A 23,131-nucleotide genomic window follows, 5' to 3' on the forward strand; every position below is an offset into this window, starting at 1 on the left:
TCATAACAATTTTCACAAATGGTTGATTAATTAAAACAATATTCTTTTTATAACAATTTCAAAGAAATGGGTAATTAATCAAAACAATATTATTTGTATAACAATTCAAAAAAATGGGTGAAACAAATCACAAATAATCAAAGTAAAGGCAATAAACAAATCTTAATATTAGCATTATCTTTAAAATAATTTTCTAAAACAATACACTAAAAATCCAAAGTAATTTTCACAAAATTCTAAAAGAAAATCAGGATTACTCTAAAACACATATGCTTGATTCATAATTGCTTTGTATCAAATGTCTTGGGGATTTCCATGGCGCAGGGGACATCAGCCAAATTATGTGCATTAACTATGGATGTCAATCTTGTCAGCTGTTTCACCATCTTCTAATTCATAATGACTAGGATTACTGATAAAATAAAACCAAACAGAATTAAAATCAAAAGGACAACAATGGGATGATACACACTGTTCAAGACACCTGTGGCAGTAGGAGACCATCCAAAAGAGTATCCCACCACCTGTGCTCAGCATCTTTCTCCACTCTTTCCATGACACGATGTATTTGTCTCACATTGTGATGAACAGTCACTGGAGTCTCCTGTCGACTTTCCTTGATCTTCTCCAGGATTTCAACCAAGTTCTCATGGAGCAGCAGTTGTCTTACCAAAGTAAGATTCATCTCAATAGGAGTAGGCATCAGCTTGTGAATCAGTGTGTAGTTGTATTGCAATAGTTAGTGAGAAGTGACTGGAGTTTCACAAGAAAAAATCACATCCTGAAATCTTAATAAAGTTACAAGCACAGAAATTTAAATGATATTTAGTATCTACTATAACATTTTATATGAGCACAAAATCACAAACAGTTCTAAAGCATTCACATCTATCTCCTATGTATATAAGAACTGTTTCAAAAGCCTCACTAGGACAAATCTCAAAATGACAGATATTTTGCTCTCTATCTTAACAAATGTCTTGAGCTATGATTGCATTGCTTTCACAAATGAGCCCTTGTTGTTCTCGGGCAATACAAGATTCCAAATTAATAGTTTACCATTTCTTACCAATTTGACGGGCCCATTCTCTGTGTTCAGAAAAAATAGAGAATGGCTCCATCGTAATTCAGTTCTAATGCTATAACAAGGAAAATCAAATGCACTGAGGCGTTGCGTATGGTTAACACAAAAACTGTGGCTGTATTTAAAATGGGATCACAGGTCAAAATTCGCTAGGTTCCACCAGGATTGGAATTCTCTTTCAAAGTCAGTGGCACTGTCCCAAATTATTTTCCGAATTTCAGTAGGAAAAGTGCCTTCTTCATCTTCTCTTAATAATTGAGGCAGCAACTGACTGCATCCATAATTGTGCCTGGATACAGCTGAGAGCCAAAGAAACATTGTTTTGTGTAGCACAAAGTGCATCAATTATCAATTTCTGATCATTTAATATGTTTGTGTTATGGTTTGACACTGGCACAAGGCCAAATGCCCCCATGAAAATACACCTTCTCCCCGGTGTCTGCTGTGAGATGTGACCAGGAATAAGCAAAGCAGGCTCCAGCTTAAACATAAAGAAAAGTTTATTAACTAAACTACACACAAACAATTACTAAACTACACACAAAAGAAAAAAGAAAACACGAGGAAAATTAAAACCTCACAAAAAACACTCTCCCCCTCCTCCCCCCTAAATTCCCAATACAATACATCCTCCAAAATCACCAATTCTGGGTCCAACACCACCCTTTAGAATGCTCAAACTTTCAGTTCCTCTAGAGGAGAGGGAGTCCTTCCATGTTGTGGTCGCCTTTTCCGTCCTTGTTCCGGTGCTCTCACCACCGAACAGGGATCAGGGCTGCTTCCAGGGTTGTCTTTTTAAGGATGCTTTGTCCAGTTCCAGAAAAGCACAGTATCTCACCTTCTCACCTTTGGGACATCTGTCCCCCCCATATTTTATATACCCCTGGGGCTGAGGGGTACCCACACTGAATCTTCTTTGGCACTGGGACATTTCTCCCCCTGGACTCAGTCTCTGTATCACACGGAAACATGGCTCTGTCCATGGCTACACGAAAGAGTCCAGCATAAAATGCCACTCCATCTTCTCCCTTCTTTCAACATCTCTCACTCTCTCTGTCTCTCTGGTCCAGATCTCCATCACTCGTTCATTTCCTTCGTCCTCCTCCACTCTTATCACTCATCTAGGAAGGGTTAATGCTCTGTAAGGTTTTCATTGTCCAAAAAGGGTTAAAAACTCCTCCAGGCACTGCACCCCCCCATCTCCTCAGCCGGGCTGCCTGCTGCCAGCACATGTTTACTGAGTTTCAAGATAACGACACAGGCTGCGCTCTCTCTCTCTGTCTGTCTCCAAGGGGGTGGGGGGGGAATGGCTGCCCGATGTCTCTTGGGGCTCCTTCACCCTTCCATCCTCCAAGGCCTCCTCACCCCCATCTCTGTCCAGGCCCAGGCCTACCGCATGGCTGCCCCTCTCAGCCCAGCAGCAGCAGCTGGACGGGGGAAGGGAGATCCGACCTCGGTCCCTCGAAGTCCCAAGAGAACCTCCCAGCGCCGAAGCTCTGCTTTTAACCCCTGTGTGGTCTCGGAGGTGTGTCCAAAATCCCACTGGCTACACCAGGTGCCAATATCAAAATCCAAGCACCCATTGGTTTGACCACAACATCCCAGAATTCCCACTTCTTCCTGGTCAAACCACCACAGTTTGATAGCAGCCACTGGTGTGTTCACAAAAGCCTATAAGAATGACTGCAGTGGTTGCTGTAATTTGATCAAATCTCTAATTGTGACAGCCAATTTATTCAAGTTCAATTAATTTACATGTTATGTGTAATATCATCACCTGGTGTTACCATAAAGGAAGGGAAAACATTATTTCTGTTGTCCATCATTAGTGTTATCATGGTTTAAAAGGTCTTCATGTCCCTCGGAGTTCTTCTGAAAAAGCAAACACAACAGACTCTGCCACGAATAGGCAGAAAAATTTAGAATAATGGAATTGTCAGAGAGGTTTTGAACAGCAGTGGTACTTCCCCTACAGCAGCAGGGAGTCCACCAAAAACAGGTTGTCCAGGGTAATGTCCTGGGTTCTTGAAATCATCTGGTCCCTGTAGTGAAGGAATTGTGCTTGGAGCTGTCTGGCAAAAAGCAGTGATTTTGGAACACTCATTTACCCCCCATCTATAGTAAGAGGTATGAGAAGTCCATTTAATCTTTTCACCTTCTGCCCTATCCTGCACACTTTTGACAGTAAAGTGAGAAACATTACCAGATTGAATTTCCTGTGGGTTTAGGAAAATCCCAAACCATCCTTGCATTGCTTTAACAGTATTATCTCCTGTAGATCTTTTAAAAGCATCAGCCTGGAGCAACACAAATATAAACATAGCATAGGACTTGGTGTTAATACAGACAAGAAAGTAATTCTGTCCCTCACTTTGGAAAAGACTCCAAACAGTTAACAGTTCCCCAACCTGGGCATTGTCCTGTTCCTCTCTGTTAGCAGAAGTGGGGGAGAGAGGAGGGGTTGCTTTAGTCACAGAGGCAGGTTTATTTTGTCTGCTACCCAAGCTGCCAGTTTCTTGGATTGCCCAGTTCTCCTCTACTTGCCTTGGGACCCAAGCCAACCACAAACACCCCTTCCCAGGTAGTGTACCTTTTCTCAGCATCTTTGAAACCACAGGAATAAAAACCAACAGGCTTTGTCAGACCCTCAGGACCCTGCTGCCAAATGTGTACTGAAGGTTGTGAGGAGGCAAATCCCCACTCCACCTGAAAGGGGTCTCTAGGATGGATAGGGTCCAGTGCCTGATGAGCTGTCCCTTCAAGAATCAGCAATTGCAATGTTTCCTTCTGAAAAGAAGTCCAATCCCATTTTATTCTTTTACTCAGCAAGTCATAAAAGGGAACATAAGGGTCATTCTGGTTACTAAGAAGTTTATCTGGTCTTTCTGTAGGAGACATAGCTACTATGGTTTTCTGAAGGAGAATTGCTGTAGGTTTAAGTGTTCCTGGAAGCCCTTGAGTTAAAGAGGTCATAATTTCAGGCTTTACAGGTGATTTCATTGGTGACTCAAAACCAGGAATTAATTTATTTTCATGAATTGTTTGCAGGCAGCCGGATTTGTGAATGTTTTCCAGGAGTTGGTCGGGGGTACTGACCAAAGGGTCTCTCCTTTCCAAGGGGTTAAGCCCCTCAGCCCAATGAGCTGCGTGCTGAGTTAGGGACCATGGGATGCGTCTGTCTGCTGTTGTTAGGAATACCCCATGTCTCCAGCACCCACCGGCTTCTTGTTCTGACAAAAGAATCTGATCTCCCCCAGTGAGAGACACTTGACAAATGTGTTCTGTTTCAGATTTTTGGGGGAGAAGCCCGTACTGCTTTGCAAGTTTTGTAAATTCAGTAGGTGTACGGGATTTCTTTAGTACTTTTGTGTGGGTTAAGATCTTCATTATTGATATAGTTGCATTCTGTTTTACTTAGAGGTTTTATGTTGTTACAGCAGTGTTTCCCACAATTTTTCATCGGGGTTAATTATTTTTGAGAACAATTTTGACTAGTGTGAGGAGTTTCTTTCTCCTCTGTTTCTTTTGGGGAATCAGAGTTCTGTGAATTTTTAACATGTTCCTCTCTCAGGGCAGCCTGTAACAAGTTATTTACATTTCTTTCTTCATCCAATTGTTTTTGCAAAACTTAGCTAGGTTTTGAAGGGAGTCTATGACAGCATTTTCCTCACTTTTTCGCTTAAAGCGAGTTTCTATGGCTGCTATGAGGCAGGCGCCCAAGACTGAGCAGAGGATGGTTTTATTTGTGCCCAGTTTGAATTTTGATTCATGTTGCAAAGAAGATATTCCATCAATAACATTTTCTAAGTTAAACCAATTGCAGCTTGCCCATTCTTCTCCCCCCGGAGAAAGTGTGTTATTGTATTTAGCAAGCAGAGCATAAAATTCATCTTTACCTTTTGCACTGAAGTTTTTAGTCATTTTGTGAGGGGAACAAAGCTACACCAGGGAGTTAACTTAAGTTACACAAATCACACAGCCTTTCAACTGTCCCCTTGCTTCCCCGGGTAGTTGAAGAGACAGGATCAGTCTTGGAGACTCTGTTTAGTTGCTTCAAATTTGTCTCTTCCTTCCCAGACAGTACAGATACGCACTCACATGAACACGCGCACACAAATGTTTTCTTTGTGAGGGGACCAGAACCTAGAACAGGGGGAAAGCCACTCAGCCTTCGCTGGGCTGCCCCTCACTCCTCTGTGTAGGTGAAGGGACAATATCTGTCTAAAAGGTACAGCTTAATTTCCTCAGGTCTGTCCCTTCCCTTTTAGACAGTCCAGGTACACAAATACAGCAGTAACAACAGTAACAGGTTCAGATTCAACTCAAGTACAACAGTAACAGGTTCAGATTCAACTCAAATACAACAGTAACAGCATCAATATCAATATCGGTATCATCATCAATATCAGGATCAGGAGCAGTATCAGTGTCGGTGTCAGTGCCAGTATCAGATCAGCAACAGTAGTGACAGTAACAATTTCCCCTGTTTATGCACTGAGAGATCTTTTGTGCCAATTCCGGAGACAGAGCACTCAATTTAGCATGAGATTTGCCTGCAAATCCCTTTGTCTACCAGAATCCTGTCCATGACGCCAATTTAATGTCAGGGTCCGTCCTAGTGGACAGATGACCTGATGGTTCGTAGGAATGATCTCAGAGTGCAAAGACCAACACGGTACAAAGGGGTTTGCAGTGATAATCAAATCAAATGTGGTTTTATTGAAATAACTACAGCAAAAATGCGATAGAGGGATTAAGGGAGAGAAAAAGATAGAGAAAGAGAGAGAGAGAGAGAGAGGGGGGATATAGCTACCAATGCAGAGACGAAGTCCTTTGGTCCAGTCCAGCCGAGGGTCCGCCTGCTACGCTGGGGAGATCTCAAAGGCTCTAGCTAACTCAGAGGTTTTTATTACTGAAAATTGTGAGGGGGGGAAACAGATACAATAGGGAACAGATGTAACAGGTAGTCTATGTTCTCAGCAGTAAATGAGCTTGATAGATGTAACAGGTAGTCTATGTTCTCAGCAGTAAGCGAGAGCCATTGTTTTCTTGCTCCAGTGGTCACAATCTGCAGGCATACATCTCTCTTCGGTCAGCTTGCCTCCCCACACACCTCCCCCGGGCTGGGGGTTTCAGTCCCAGTCCTTGGAAGGAGCAGAGGGGCCTTTTAGAAGTTTCATGTCTCAGTCCTTGATGGAAAAGCTTCTCACATCTCCGTCTGTCTGTCACGGTGGTTGTAAAACAGGTGAGGGTCTTCTGTGGGAGACCACCTGGAACTCAGGAGAAGTCCAGCCAGGCCGAGAGCTGGGACAACTTCCAAAGCTGCTATTGTTGCAAACGGGGCATGCTGCCCTCTTCTTAGCATACAGCAAACACTCCTGTGAAAACAATAGCTCAACACTGAGCTTTCAGGTCTCAGGGCCCATGGCATGTGACTTTTCTCCTTCAGAGCTAGATATAGACGGGGGGGTCTTCTCTTCAGTGGTCTCCCAAAGGCGATCGTGAGGCAGAAGAGGGAAAATTCTGACAGACTCTCACATTACCCTGCACTCCACTGCTACCCAAGGTCCTGATATAAAGCTGTGGAAGAAAGCTGACTTGCTGGAGACCCTAGTAGTGGCACAGGTGATCATCAATAGGGGTTGGACACCAATTGAAAGGATTATTTCCTTTGGAAGTACTCTGATACTACTAAAAGTAATTATGAGAAAGTTGAAAGCTACTCTGACAGATGCACTTCAGTGAGCATCCCTCCACTCACTTTCAGACAAACATCACCTGGTGATGTGGAGTGCATTGCAGGAGACAAGCTCTCCTGAGAAGCTGAGGCATTATTAGGGTCACAGCTTTATACTTTTTCTTCCTAAAAGACATCTTCAGCTTCTGCCACTACTGCATTATCATTACTTCTTACCATTCTGCATTATTATGATCTTTGCTGTCTTCATTTGCATGTTCTTGTGAGCCCACCCTGAAAGCTTTAAAAGTAATGACAGTTTTAGTAATCTGGTTTACAGGGTGTGCTAACAAGCTGCCTGATTTAGGCAAAGACTTGAAAGTGTTGAATGGATGCAAGAGGAGGCAGAAGGAAATTGAAACTTAAGTAATTGGTTTTACCTCCTTCCTCAGAAAGCGTGGTGAAAGGATGTCAGAAAGTTACCCATGGCAGCACTGAACTCAGAGCACTGAATGATTAAGCCTCTTCTCAGGATACTTAAGGTGTCATATATGTCTTGTAGAACATTTCAAACATATTAGTATTTTCTAGAAGCAACACTCCCTTGGGCAGAATTTCCAGTCTAGTTAGCAACATTTAACACTGCATTTATGGTTTTTTCTATTGCCAAAAATAACTCCACAAAAAATTAATTAGCAAAAGTTTAATCAATCATTTCACTGCTGCTATTAAGGGATTAGTATACAAGGGATTAGAAGATGTAGCCTACAGCTCCTGTTCAGAAGTGTAGCAACACATAGAAGCTCTGTTCTTTCACAGCTGCCTTTTGTGTCAACTTAATATGGCCTCATTATTTTCTTGCATTCTTTTTTCTCCATACCTGAGTGTTCCCCAAGCAGTTATAGCTATTTTATTTCTTAATGTTCATCTGGTCAGTATAGTGCCCGACCCTTCATTATCTGCAGGCATAGCCTCTATCCCTTGGCTTGCAGAATCCTTCAGCACAGATAAAAGCCAGTCAGTTCCTATTATTGTACCTTCCTATTTGGTGGAAAGAAATGGAAATAAACAAATTAATAATATATTTTTAGTTGTGCTTTCATTTTCATCAAGAACAAGCTTACCTGGTAGTGAGCTACAATATTTTTATAAAGTCAGGAAATCTTCCTGTAAGAAGCACAAACACAAGTACTGCTTAGAAGAAGGAACCATTATTTAACATACAAGGTTGTCCCATTATCCACAATAAGGTTGTCTTTCCTCTTTTACTAAGTGCCACCAAAAATGTGTTCTGATTACATTTTACTGCTAACAGTGTAGCAGAAATTATCACTGGTGGATATGCAAGATAATGTCAGAAAGCTATACCTGCAGTTTATCAAACAAAATTTTATAAATAAGGTGAAAAACAAAAAGTAAAAACAATTTAAAAATATCTAATAATATCTGCAAAGATTTTATTGTCATAGGTGAAGGGTAATTCCCAGTATCTATTTTAGTTCAAGGTTCTAATAGAACTGTTTTATGTTAAATAAAATTACATTAAAAGATGCAATAGATCCAAATACCGTAGTGCATTAACACTGGACAGTAATGCAGGGTGATAAAAGAGTCAGAAACTGAGAAGGTCTTTAGGATGGAAAGGTATATAGCCATGTCTGTGCCCTTAGCACACTATTTGTACATGGTATAATTGACTGAAACTTACACATTTGCAAAACCCCATTACCTTAATCAAAATAAAATCCATAGCAGAGGACATAGAAGTGTTTTCTTTAACATTTATCACAGATATTAATTTCTCATAGCAAGGCATTTCACATAACTTGCCTAAGCTGTCTGGGTCATCTATGTTGAGTCACTGGTTTGATAGCAAGTGATAATGATGGTTTTTCAGTGTTACTTCTGCCAGGGAGTGTTGGTCTAAGGTGTCAAAAAATAAATGAAAGTAAGGTGGAGATATGCCTGAAAAACAAATTGTGCCAAACTCCTATTTTAGTGTTTTAATTTGCTCTAGGAAATATACTCTTTGAATAAAATGTGACTTGACCTTCTTTTACAGCCATAACTTCAGAAACACTCTGATTTTACATCAAAGAGAAGTGATGTCATCTGGATTAATGGTAAGTCTAATAGTCCAGGTTGAACAGAGGTCTTCATTCATCAGATTAATGGAGTCATATTAATAATTAGTAAAAAAATAGATGAAGGTCTCTGATTTTCCTTTTTTGTTGTTACACTAAAAATTTGTATTTCTGTACAATCAAAACTAATTTAGATTGCTAGTATTGTTCCCTCAAGAAAAAACTGTTAGTAATAAATTTAAATCCCTTCAAGCATTCATCCACAGAATTTGCAGCCTCATACAGTTTCTCAAAAGTGTTTTAAGAAAAAAATATTTAAAAAAAAATTAACAGACTGGCTGGTTGTTATCAGCAACTGAAAACTGGCAAATACCTAAATATAAACTTCAGAAGCTGATTGCAGGCTGCTCTTTGACATTTAGCATAAGATGATTAATCATTAGATTGTTTCTATGAGGTAGATGACAGATATCTTACTATTACTGTAGCCTGAAGAAATTAAAAATAGATGTGGATATTAAACACAGCCTTTTGAACACAGGTTTCTAGCAACCCTGTTAAATTACAAGTGACATTAGCTATATTTGTTCTCACAATGTAAGCAGAATAATATAAATGTTTTATATTTGATATCTATGTCTATCCATCTTTCTCTCTCTATATATGTATATATATATACACATATACCTTAAATATTACTACCTAGCATTATGATCATGGATTCATTTGACAGATTTCTGTTGAATGACCTATTACACACAACATTCAACACATATTAGAGTATCTATTTCTAAGGACCTGAAGGGACCTGTTGCCAGAAAATACAACAATATAACTTGTATGATGTACCATTCAAACTTTTACTTTTGTTGGTGGTGTTGTTAGTACCTCCTACTAGCATAAATGAGAGAGCTCACTGCCAAGAAAAGGAAGCACACCTTCCTCATCTGCTTTCCTGCTCTTTCCCTCTAACTGTGCCAATCAACACATCCTGGTTTTGCCTAATGCGGGGTACTAATGATTTATCTAGTTAGCAGACCTCTGAGTTTCAGGGTACTCACCTGGTACTATTTATGATGAGTCTCTTCCTAGACTGGAGATGCCCCTGGAAATACCACAACTTTCAGTGTGATCTTCTGGTTTGCCTCCCATCAGACATCCCAGAAATATGATCACACTGAGAAACTGCAGTACTTGCCATACCTAACTTTGGTCTCTCTTTTTTGCATTCTGGGTGTGCATACATCACATTTCTACCAAAGAGAAGGTAAAAAGTGAAGTTCCTGCTAACTGAAGTCACATTAGAGCTTTTGCATCTTCGAGGCTCAGTCCACAGGATGTCATCTTTTCACTCAAAACTCTCTGGAGGATCTCAGGGTGCTCTGCAAAAGTGTTAGATGTGAAGTGACTTGTGTTCTGGGAGTTTTAAATATAATTATTCTTTCCTGGTACTCTATCAGGTCTAAACACATGAGTTCCTTTGAAAAAACTGTGATGTGCTCACCTCATGTGCTTGCGGCATCTGTTGGGCACTGCTGACTTATCTTCTGCTTGCTGAAAATCCTAGAGTCCTGCAGGCAGTGAAACATATCCAATGAACAAGGAAAACTGGTAGGCACTGGCTGTTTTTCCCAAATTTTACCCTTAGGAAGTCTTTTCAAGACAGAGAGGACCATGGATTTAGACATTTTTAGTGCATTATGGTATCACAGCAGAGATCTGAGCTACTGCTGACTAAACCTGGCAGAGAGTCAGAAGCAGCACGGGTCCCTGGTGCAGTGCTGGGCCCAGTGTGACAAACCCAGCTGCCAGGCTGATGCAGCTGAGCTGCTGCCAGCATCTTTGCATGGCTCCATCCTGGCCTACACAGACCTATCTGTTGGAGCTGGCACATCCCTGAACAGTTCTTCCTTCCTCACTTCATTTTTCTGTCACTTGATAATTATAATGCTGTGGTAAGAATGTTCTACAGCTATAGGGAATTACAGAATTTAGGCAAGTAGGTAGACAAGGGGATCAGGCCCTTAGTTGTTGTTTAGCATCTCTATGGATTGTTGACTTCATGGACCCATAAAAGGGATTACACTATATGAACCCATTGTCTAAACAAATCTGATAATTGTTTGAGCTGCTTCAGCTACATCAAATAGGAATATCAATCCCAATCATGTTCATCTAGAAGTGACAAGGACTAAAATGGAGTAGTTTCTCAAGTATCTTTCTTCTTGGGGTTTAGCAGGTCTTATTTAAGTAGTGCTGAGATTACACTCTTATGCATTCAGGAGCATAAAGCTTTTCAGAAATGTCTAGCAACACTGGTATTCTCCATACAGATACAGCAATGGCAGCAGTCAACTTCTATAAAGTTTCTCAGCTAATTTGATTTTTAGCATATACTTTTAGCAAAGCTGAAGGCCAGGCAAGTATCCAGAGACAGATTTATTGCTTCTTGCCTGAGCCATTACACAGACAGTAATTTTCAGCCAATAAAATAAAACAGTCCTTGAAACTGCTCTCTGCAATCTCTCAGGCAGGACCTTCAGGTCATATTTACACCATGATGAGAAGATTGAAGGACAGGTAAAACATTTTTTTCTTAACTTATAGAATGTGCAATGTAAAATTTTCCTGATTATGACAGAATGGTGATATTAAGCCCAAGATTTCTACTTCAGATTGCAAGTCTGCATCTCTAAGGAGCTGGGATCAGGTTTACAAGATCAGCACAGCAGCCTTGTTTGTGAATGTCACAGCTGTTATTGAATGTGCCAGCTCTGCACTGTAATGGTCTGTGTGACACCTGGAGGCAACAGATCACTGCATGAGGCTGGAGGGACAGAGGTCAATGCACCAACTTGTGCTCAAGCAATATCTGATATTTGCTCCTCATGTACAATTTGTGGAAATACTATTCCTTCCCTACAGACACTGGCAGCATTTTCCTAGACATCACAAAATGGCTGCTGCATCTGGACACATCATGTGCCAGAGAATGCACTAAATCTTGTGATTTCAGATCTTTCAGTGTTTCCATAAATGTAAGGACTATCATAATTCCCACCTCTGATTCATTTGCCCTATCCTTTTTCAATTTCAGTTTTTTAATGTAAATATCTTGGCAAACAAATCATGCCCTTTATTTAATTTCATTCCTTTTGCAGTCTCTTCATCCCTGTTTTTGCTAACACCAGTAAAATCAGAGTTTTATTAGTAATAAAACAGTATTTATGTAGTGGTCTAATGAATCTGTTCACATTATAGACCTGCTTTCTTCTTTTCAAACAGGAAGTGATTGCTTTTTCTTCTTCCAGTTCATCAAGCAAAGTGAGATTTTAAAAGACAAAAACATACACACAAAATAAGCTCTTTTGGCAGCATATTTCATTGCCCAGTCACAAAATGAATAAAAAGTAGATGCCTAAATACAGGCTTGTGGTTAACTTGTTCAGTGATAAAACATGCTCTTCAGCATCCTCTGTATATGTTCCCTAATTAGATCTCAGGGATGTTCTATTAAAACTTAAATTTGAGATTCTTAGATTGCGATGACATCCCAAGGTGTTATCTGAAAATACATCAGGACATGTTGCCCCTCTGAGATGCTCTGGTGAGATCCCATCTGGATCTGCATTCAGATTTGGGTCCTCAGCACACGAGAAGCATAGACCTGTTTGAATGGGTCCAAAAAAAATGACCAGAGGGATGGAGCAGCTCTCCTGTGAGGAAAGGCTGAGAGCTGGGGTTCTTCAGCCTGGAAAGATATCTGGGACATACAATTGCAGCATTTCAGTACTTACAGGGGCTTTGAAATAAGATAAAACCAAATATCTAATTAGAGTCTGTTGTGATAAGACAAAGGGTAATGGTTTTAAACTGAAAGAGGTTAGATTTAGACCAGATATAAATTTTATAGATATAAATTTCTATACTGTGATTTAGACGTTTAAAGGAAACATCATGGACAAAAGTTCTTATTTGAAAAAGCACTCGTACATGGTAAAATTAAAAGGTTTAAGGTTCTTAATCAACGACTGATACAATACAAGATACATAGGAGATGCTCTAACAGATAAATGAGAATTCTGGTGTGCCTTAAGGGGGAATTTCTTGGAAGAGCAATTAAATTATTTTGAATGGCATTATGGAATTCAAAATCTGGATGACTTTGAGAGAAGAGACTATGGTCTCTTCCATTTTGGAGTTCTTGGAAAAGGATATTGAAAAATAGGAAATAAATGCATCAATATTTTATGGTTTGATCTGTTAAGGCAGATTCCTGTGATGTGATATTGGATCTTAGGGTGAAGTCCTATGTAAAAAATGAGAGCTCCCTGGAGGTGTCTGTGCCTGTTTATAATCTACAGAAGATTCAGTGTGTTTACACCAGATATAGAAGTTTTTATTGCACACATCCCAATTAGGGAATAAATACTGCATCATTTGGCTACTAATATTGATTTTTGTCTGCACTGTCTGTTATCAATCTCAGACCATAGTTAATATGTGTGATTTTATCAGCATTGAGCCTATAGCTATTAAAAGATAAACAAAAAGGTCTTGTATAAAGCTTGTGAGGTTTTTCCTGTTCCTGTCAGTTTCTCTGTGCCTATAACAAAAAGCCACTGTTAAATATTTATGTTAAATGACTAGAAATTACTTTTTAGACCATCATAGATCAAGCCAAATAATGCAATCAAAGAAATAAACAATGTAAAGTGAGTGTTTATGAAAACAAAGAAAACACAAGTTTGTGTTATCTAATCTGATTTAACAAGAATCAACTGAGGGATGTTGAATGTTTTGAATATATGTATGATATTATGTTAAACATGACATAAATACTTCCCTATTTTCTTTTGCTTTCAAGCAGCTAAATAACTGCCTTTATTTTTTTGCAGGTATTCTTTTTCCGTTCACTGTCAGCAGATCTAAGACATAGTCTTCAGTGTCAAAAAGCAAATTTTTTCCTTTTTCATTGGCTTTAGGTTTCTGAGTATTTTTAATGGGTTTGTTAAATAGGAGCCTATTCCCCCTTTGACCATGTAGTTACAATCAGAAATGTAATATAAAACAAATTCATCTGGATAATTTTGTCCTGCATGCTAAATATTCCATGCCAGCTCTGTAAATGATTTTAGATTTTCAAAATCTGATATTCTGTCCTGCATCTTTTCTTCCTCTTTGTCAGCCTGTATGTGAAGAGAATTGGAACCTACCAGCTATGTAATTTGCTCTTTTTAAAAGCATTAGGCTGGATTTCTAAAGCAACAGGATTCATGTGGTTTTGTTGAGCTTCACTTTCACAGCTTTCACATCTTTCTTTTGCAGCGCAAAATTTAGACAATTAACAGACTAAAATCACAATGAAAAAGTCATTCTGGCTTTTCTTTTTCCATAGAATGACAAGGTTTTATGTTAATAGAAGTGTACACATTTGTTAATAATGATTGGATGTATCATTGTAAAGAGGTTTACTTGGTAAATCTAGGAGCGGAGAAAGACACTGAAGTTAATAGCATGAAAACATAGCTACTTAAGAATTAGAATTAATCCTTTCACTACATCAAATTAAATATCACCCTTCAGAAACTGCAGGACTCCGTGCTGTTAGATTAAGAACTCTGTGGTTGTAATTAGCATTTAGGAAAAATACTAATCAGAATATGATATATTGTAACTTGAGTGTATATGATGACATTAATGCATGAGTTTATTACTTCTGGTAGTAATCCCTTCTTTTTTATTATAAGTGGATTTTATACTTGAGAAAGTATTTCAGTTTTCAAAAGATAGTCCAAATGCATGATTCTGTTCTACCTATGATAATACTTTTATTGTATTTTTTGCTATGGTCGGTGTTTATCCTATCACATGAAATAGTACACTGGTACCCAGTGTAACCTGTCAGGCACTATGCTGTGTTTTATATTGCTCTGAAGAGCTCACAGGTGAAGGCAAGAGACCAACATCCCATTTACCACAAAGGGGTCCAGCAGTGGAGGGCAATAGCAAGAAGATGTTGTTCTATTTGAAAATGCACCACAGGGTGTTATGCAGTGGAGACATCTGTGTCTGAACTGGTCACCTGAGATCATTTTAGAGTAAAAGATAAGAGAAAAAAGAGGAAAAGGACAGTTAGAACACAACTTATACTAAGGCACACATCAAAATCAGATCAAATTAATTACACAGCAATTTTTTTTTCATTGGTTCTAAAGAAAATTTTGGGTAATTGGATCAGATGTAAACATCAATAGCTGAACTGAAATTAAATCCTATAATTTCTGTTCAATCACTCACAACTCTATTTAAAACTGTTTTAAATATGACACTGAATAGACAATAATCTGGCTTTGTGGAATGTTACAAATCTTCCAATTGCTGAATGAGATACCAAATATCTAATTTGTGCCTGGCAGACAGCACCTACTTTTTTGGGCTTAAAAATTGATTCCTTCTTGAGAGGTAATTATAAATCATCATAATCAAGGAAAATTCAGTAGTTGAGGGGAATATTCTGGGTAGAAAAATTCTCTGAATAGAGAAAACAGGTTTGAAAAGTAAAGAAAGCATAAAACTTCTGCAGTAGTTCTCAGAGCCTGGAATTTATCTCCTCTAGTTTTACACCTGACCTAATCAAATCAGAAACCTTACATAAGTATTCAGGGGAAATAAACTGTCACTTTTACTTGTCTGATTTATTTAAGATGTCTGGCATAAGTTATGGGATACTTGTGAAATTTTTTTTCCAAATGACTAACTGTCTAGAAAACCACAGCTACAGATATCAGAAGTTAAACTACTTGTAAACAATTTATTGAGGAAGAGATATGAAAGAAAATGGTAGAAGTGTAATACAAGTGCCTTGTAAGAGCAATAAGATGTTTTCAAATCTCTCTCCATGGGAAGCAGTTTCATGGCTAAGCAACACTTTTTGTAAATCTAGCAGAATCATAAATGTTTAGGATCAAAATTGGAACATCTTTTTGATGAAATGCTATCCCTCTTCTTTAATACTACCCTCTGATAAATATAAATGGAAAAAAAAAAAAAACCAAATAAACAAGTAAAAAGCTTTCAGCAGGAAGCTTCAGTCTGATAGTAGGTTTTTTCCATTTTCTAAACCAAGATTGCTATTTTCTCTACTCTTTCTTTTGGGGATTTTGTGTTTCCTGCTACTTTGATTGTAAAGAGATTGCGGTATATATATATCAACTGCTTTTCCTGTAACATTTAAGAAAAATAGGAATCCTCTAGAGCTTTGGTAGGAAATTTTTATGAAGCATTTGAAGAAAGGAAAAACACTTTGAATAAGGCAAAATATGTTAAAATTTCAGGATTTGGTAGATTGTAAAAGAAAAGCATATTCAGGCTCAAGGGGTTATTAGAAGATCTAAGAAATATTGCAGCTGCATAAACACCATATTTCAGCACAAAAGACATGGAATAAGATAAAAGGAATAAATGAGAAAAGGGCTAGGTCTTTTGCAGTACCTACTTTAATTAAGGGTGAAACCACTGTTGATTCACATGCACAGAAATTTACCATGCCAGGTGGGAGCTCTGCTAATACTCATGATAACTATAGATTGATTGATTTTATCTACATTAGCACGGCTTTTATTATGTAGTTATTTTATTTTGTTCAGATTGTTTTTCCTTTTGAAGCATATAATTACATTCTGAAGGGCTTACATGAGACTGTTAGTGTTATTGTGTAGGTTTTTTGATTCATTTATTTGGGCTATTTATCTCCAGTAATATTATTCATTAAATATGAAAATTGTAGAAGGTAAGAGCTAGAACAGCTTCCTGAATGGAACTATCATAGTTTGATGATATAAAAGAAAGAAATTTTATCATCTTTTGTCATTTTCAGAACTGAAATAGTTGCTGCATTCTTTACTTGTGTGGGTTTTTTTCTTTAAGAAAATAGGTCACGTATAAATATCAATATTTTCTGTAAAACGAAGTTAGCTTTTGCATCCAATGACATAAATTCTTTGTTAAACCATATAGAGCATTTAAAAGCAGAATAATATGTTTATGGAATTTTCCAAGTTCCTTTTAAACTCTCCATATTTCCTCAAGAGAGGTTTTTCTGATTTGGTTGGATTCATCTACCTATTTTCAGAAATGCACCCCTGTATATGTGTTTATCATGCTGTCATTATGATATAAACAAATTAGCTAGAAATCAGGATCATGACTTTTAAAGCTACTTTAATATTGTGCAGCACTAGGTGTGCATTTCATAGGAAAAAGGAAGACCTTGCTCTCTCCTTATCAGACTGCCTTTGTTTCTTCTATTTTTCTGTATAACCTTGTTGTTCAGTGAGGCCCCAAGCGGCCTTGAAGCTAACCCCTGTGAGAGGAGGAAACTGGTCTGACTGCTGCAGATTACAAAGTTCTGATGCCAGCAGTTCAGACAGTTTTTAATCCACTCACCTTCTCTTTTTCTAACCTGTACTTTTTCAGTTTGCCTATGACAATGTCACTGAAGTTGGTGTCAAAACCCTTGCTAGTCGAGACAAACAATATTCACTGTTCCCTTCTCATGCACAAAGACAGTCTCATCACAGAAAACCATCAGGCTGATTAGGCAAGATATTCCCTTTGATGACTCCCCAGTAACCATTTTTTTTTTTTTCCTTCATGGGTCTGGAAATTATTTATGGGAAGTTTTGCTCCATCACATTCAAAAGCATGAGCTGAGGTTGCCAAGTCTGTCCCTCCCTGAAGCTGCATTCTTTGCCTTATTGAGGTAGGGGCAACATTCTCTTCCTTCTAGTCCTCAGCAGTTACTCCAATGACCTTCCATAGATGCCAATGATGTCTCAGTGCCAACACTTGTGGGTGCATCCTGTCAGCTCACTTGGACTTATGTCTGTCCAGTGTTTTTAGACATTCCCTAGTCAGATACTTCTCCATGAGGGTTTCCTCCTTGATTCAAACTTTCTCCCTTGGCTCAGAGATCTCATATTCATGAAAACCAATCTTACAAGTAAGGACAAAGTCAAGGAAGGCATTTAGTATCTTGGCCTCAGTCAATGCTTTTTCATTCCCCCCAGGTCATCTGTCCCTGTTTCTGCCTCTTTTACACTTCATCTTCTGAATTTTGTCATTAATCCTTTCTTCATCTATGCAAGCCTCATGACAAATTTACTTTGCTTCCTGCTCATCAGTACAGACCATTCTTGAGCTTGGACCAGGTGATGTTGAATATCAACTCTTTTGGATTCTTCTCTCCAGGGCTGTATCTCATGGGATCCTTCCAAGAAAATACAGGAGCAGCACAAAATTTGTTTTTCTAAAATCGTGGCTTGAGATCCTGCTTTTTGCCTCTTCTTCAGGGAAAAGGTTCTTCAGGAGGAACCTTTTCTTCCTCACCAGCTTGTCTACAGCAGACACCCACAATATCACTGACCTTACTCTGCCTGAGCAATCCTGACTCACAGGCTCGGCTGACTCATCACCTGAGCCAAGACCAAGCTCAATACAACCACGCTTCTCTCCTATTTAAAGGGTGACTCTGTCTCCTTTCAGTCCCAGCCCATCCTCCCCAAAAATTCTGTAACCATTCAGGATAATTTAGTCTGTGAGAAACCTCAAAAGGTCTCTTGTTCAAGCTTCTGATGAAAGCAAAGCCAGCTCTAAGGTCAGAACCTGCTGCTGAGGTCTTTCTCCTCTCCAGCCTTGAAAACATCTGTAGAAGGAGCCTACATAAACTCCTGGAGTACCTATTCTGCTGCTCAACGATCCCTATGGTGAAAAATACTAATTTCAAGCTTAAAAAATAAAATATGTAACTTTTGTAACATTTAAAACTTTAATTTGAGAAATATAAACATTGTTAAAACATTAATAGACCGTGTTAAAATTTTTCTAATACATCATTTGAAAGAAATAATTTTATACAAACATATTTTAATTAAATTCATTAATTTTCTGCAAGCTTGTCACACTGAGATTCTTTCCCATCCATAAAAGTGATTCCACCAATAAGATCTGTGGAATATGGTATTTTCTCACTATAGTTTAGTTTTATATTGCTAAACATTGCATGCTTTTACCCCTTCCATCCTCATTTTAGAGAAAAAGTTAATGTTGTTTAGAAGAAGAATATTTTATAACTCCCCGTGGTGATTCATACATAATTTATATGTTCTTTCTCATTTTGTTTGCTGCCTTTCTTCAGGACTTACAATAGGTGCAGATGGATCCTCCTGAAAGGAGGTGACCAGAGAAGTGAAATTCACCTCTCTTGAGAGGAGAAAGGTGTACCTTAAATTTCACAGATTAGACGGAGACAGGTGCAATCCAATCCCTTTAACAGAGAGTTTCTTTGCACAGCCTGGATCTGACAAAAAGAAAATTCCTAGGGACTAAAATGTGCAGAGATCTGATGAGCTTTGTTTTAAACAAATTACTTTTGAGCCCTCTGATGAACAACTGAAATAGAATCTATGGCTTCCTTATCACTAGACCTTTCTGAAATCCTCTGCCTTTCCATCTATAAATATATACCATAATCAAGAAGGTAATTAATCCGATGTTCCCGTGAAGATGTTCTTGCAGCTCTGTACAGATAAATCACCTTTATCCAGAAACAACTGTAAGTAAATTAATATTTGATAGCAAGTAGGTCAAATTTTAAATGATAATTAGCCATAAAAGACATACAGACAGACACTACCTGTGAGGCAGTTTTTCATCATTCTTGAAAACACATCATACATTGATCAACTAAATCTCATGTCTACATTTGCCTCCCTTGAAAGCCTGGGTCCTGTGAACTGGACACGTCTCTACTGGGTCTAAGCATGATCATATTGTGCAATGCACAGACAAACATAAGCTCAGTGAGAGGAAAATTAAGCTCATCAAAGACTTGAATTGCCCTTTGGAGGGTTTAAAATTTTCTTTCAGCCTAAAGAAATCTAAGTGCAACTATAACCCCAACACAGGTGCTGAGAACATTTGTGATACCCAGGCTCTCAACACCTTTGAAAGGCAGGATCAACACTACTTGTAGACTTAAGACATTTACTGCCTGGACAAAGAAGCAAATCATCAGAGAGGGAAATTAAAGTATTGCACTTTAATTGCCATCTGTTCAGGCAAGTGAAATACAGCACAGGAATACCTAATTTATCCAAATAATTAAATTAATCTAGCCAAGAACACAGAATCTCCAAAATCTCCAGACTAGCTCATTTAGCACCCCAGAGATTAGTAATTTTTCACCCCTTGATAAAGTTGTTGTCTAGGCTTCAACCTCTTTGCAAAACAGCCATGCTGCTCTACAATCTACAAAAATGAACACATAAAACAGTAAATAAAAAGTAAATAAAAAGTAAATAAAATCTGAGTTCTTTGATAGATGCAAATTCCAGTTTCAGCTGGAGTTGGGCTACCTGCCATATTAAAGAAGTGTCATTAAAATCAGCCTGTTTCCTGTATGACAGCTATTACATGCTGCATAAAATCCCATTTCTCCTCCCTTTCATATGAAGTAATTGAATTTCAAACAGAGAAGTAAATAAGCTTCTTGGTGTCAGTTTAACATATCTCACCAAAACTGCTTTATGTGTTTGAACACTGAAATTGCTGGTCTGCTGAATTTTATATTCCCAGGACTCTAAAGCAGGATTTCGTTATTAAAGAAATATAACTTTTTAAATCAAAATTCTATTTATTTGTTGCTATTAAGAGCCTGACAGTCTATTTCAGTAAGAAATTAATCAATTGTATCTCAGTTTTGCACAACCTCTTTTTGTTCTGGAATATAAATCTTGACATAGGTAAATAGATAGGTTTTTGGATATTTTCCAGCACTCATATCATAACATTTAGATTTCTTTTTGTAGAAGGAAATAGTTTATACAAAATGACAGTTGTGAAGTTTTCAGGTTACTAACAGCTTGCTAAACCTGACTGAAAAAATGTCTTTAGTCTAGCAGTAGTAAGCCTCAGCAGTCCTGCAGGAGAAGGCTTATCTGTGCCAGCTTTGGAAACAGGGAAGGTGCTTTATTTCACCTCAGGTTAAGCATTTTAAGGATATATAATCCTAAAATTTTGCTCTACCTCCCATCGAAATACATAAATGCATGAACTGCATCCTACTTTTGCCTTCAACTCTACAATCTCTCTTGTACTGCACTGTGGGATGCAATGCTGGTTGTCTTGGAAGCCAGAGGACTGTGGAAGGACACACTGTGAAGGTTGTAAAATAAATTCATAATTGTGCATTGACGTGGAATGAAGGCACAAAGGACAGAAATCTGTGTGCATCTGAAACAAAACAGTTCTTTAAATTATTAAATTCAGTTAATTCATCTTACACAGCACTACAGTTAGTCTTCAAAATCCTATTTAAATTTTTATGACATTGCTTGTGATTGTGTCATGTAATTTATCATTGGGATTTGACAGTAACCAGGTTAAAAAAAAAAAAAAAAAGCATGCCCAGAAATATATATTTGGCTAATACCATCTGGAACAAAAATTCCCCAGCACAGCAATATGTTTTCTGATTGTGATTTTCTTAGGTGATTAAAACTACCTGTATTGATTTTTCCCCAAACTAAAGGAGCCTTCTCTGGCTTTTCTGTTGTAGTGGGCACATTGGGATAGCTCTGTGCACACTGGAAAAGTTTCCTGATTGACCTGGTACCAAAAACCAAGTAGCCCTACTGGGGTGACTATAGGGCTATTGCACTGAGCTGCATTTATGCAAATTCAAGTTATACAACTTAATGTGCAATGAAACACAAGAGGAGTAATGGTATGGGAAAAGTGTTGCAGCCTTGTTGAAAATTCCTCCCTCCACATGATCTGTTCTGAATAAAGGCAGTTTTCTGTTACAACAGACTGATTTTACCCACTGAGAGGTAAGGAATTAAGGAAAAATGTCAATGTAAAAATAAAGGATAACATCATTAGTTGTTGGTACCATCTGTAGTTTTTTACTGGACACTGAATCTCTTACATATGACTCATAACATTGGGAATATATAACAAAGGTTCGTTTAATTATTTGTCAGCAAATGTGCATTGACTGATTTTGATTTCATAAAAGTCATTTGGTAAAAATAAACAAAAGAAAAACCCACAGAAGGAGCATTCATAACGACTTAAACTATAGGCATGGATGGTATTTTTTCAGTCAGTAAAGAAAGGCCAACTGAGCCTAAAAGTCATTTTAGTCAGGACCAAAACTACTTGCAGATTCATCTCCTGTCAGTTCAGAGGGTGGCTTGAATGGAGGACAACAAAGGGTTTAGTAACACCAGGCTGGATGAAGCATTGAGCAACCTGTTCTAGTGGAAGATGTCCCTGCTCGTGGCAGGGGTGTGGGAAGTAGAGGATCTTTAATGTCCCTTCTAACCCAAACCATTCCATGATTCTTTGATTCAATGAGTACTTGAAATAATTTTTTATTAATTTTCCTTAATAAAAAGCAATGCTTTGTTTGTATACAATATAAAATATTAATTTGCTAAATGAGGAAAGGATACAGAATTAAATAAGCATTTTATATGATCTAGGTTGGAATTTTTGCTTCACTAAGAAGTATAGAGTTTGAATCAAGGTGAAGCAGAACAAAAGCCTCTGAAAGGGCAAGAGATAAACTGAGAGGATGATAGGTTTCAAAAGGCTTTTTAACAAATAATTGTTAAAGGGCAAAATCCATTATATGTTCAAGTCCCAGTGGGGTCAATGGGTTGTGAGGGATGCTCATACACCACTGAGAGCCTCAGATACACAACAGCTCAAATCAATCCTCTAATTTAAATGAGATTCTACAGAGAAGAAGTCCTCCAAAAATTATTACAAGGAAAGAAGAACACTTGTTTTGGGATCACAGATGTTCAGCACTTCATATTTTAAATATTAAATAATTCAGTCACACACATGGCAGAGATACTCTCTGTTCATTGGGAATTCTGCTAATATTTTTAATTATTGTTGAACTTCCATTACTAATAACTGCAATTCTGCTTCTGTCATTTTGTTGTTCTCTCCTTCATCAATGTAAATCACTGCTCTCTTCATTCTCTTCCTTCACTATCAAAATTTTTTCTACAGGAATACTATTTCTGATGAAAGACTGTAAGATTATTCCTACATTATATAAAATCAGTGACAAATGTGTTCATTTTGTCCCACCCTTACAAGGAATAAGGACCCAAGATTTTTAAGTGCCCACGGTTGAAATAGAACATTGCCAGTTGAAAGGGTCAAAAGAAAAAAGTTCACAAAGTTTTGTTAGAAAACTGCACA

This window comes from Ammospiza caudacuta, chromosome 2 (genome assembly GCF_027887145.1).
Source record: "Ammospiza caudacuta isolate bAmmCau1 chromosome 2, bAmmCau1.pri, whole genome shotgun sequence".
Classification (NCBI taxonomy): Eukaryota; Metazoa; Chordata; class Aves; order Passeriformes; family Passerellidae; genus Ammospiza; species Ammospiza caudacuta.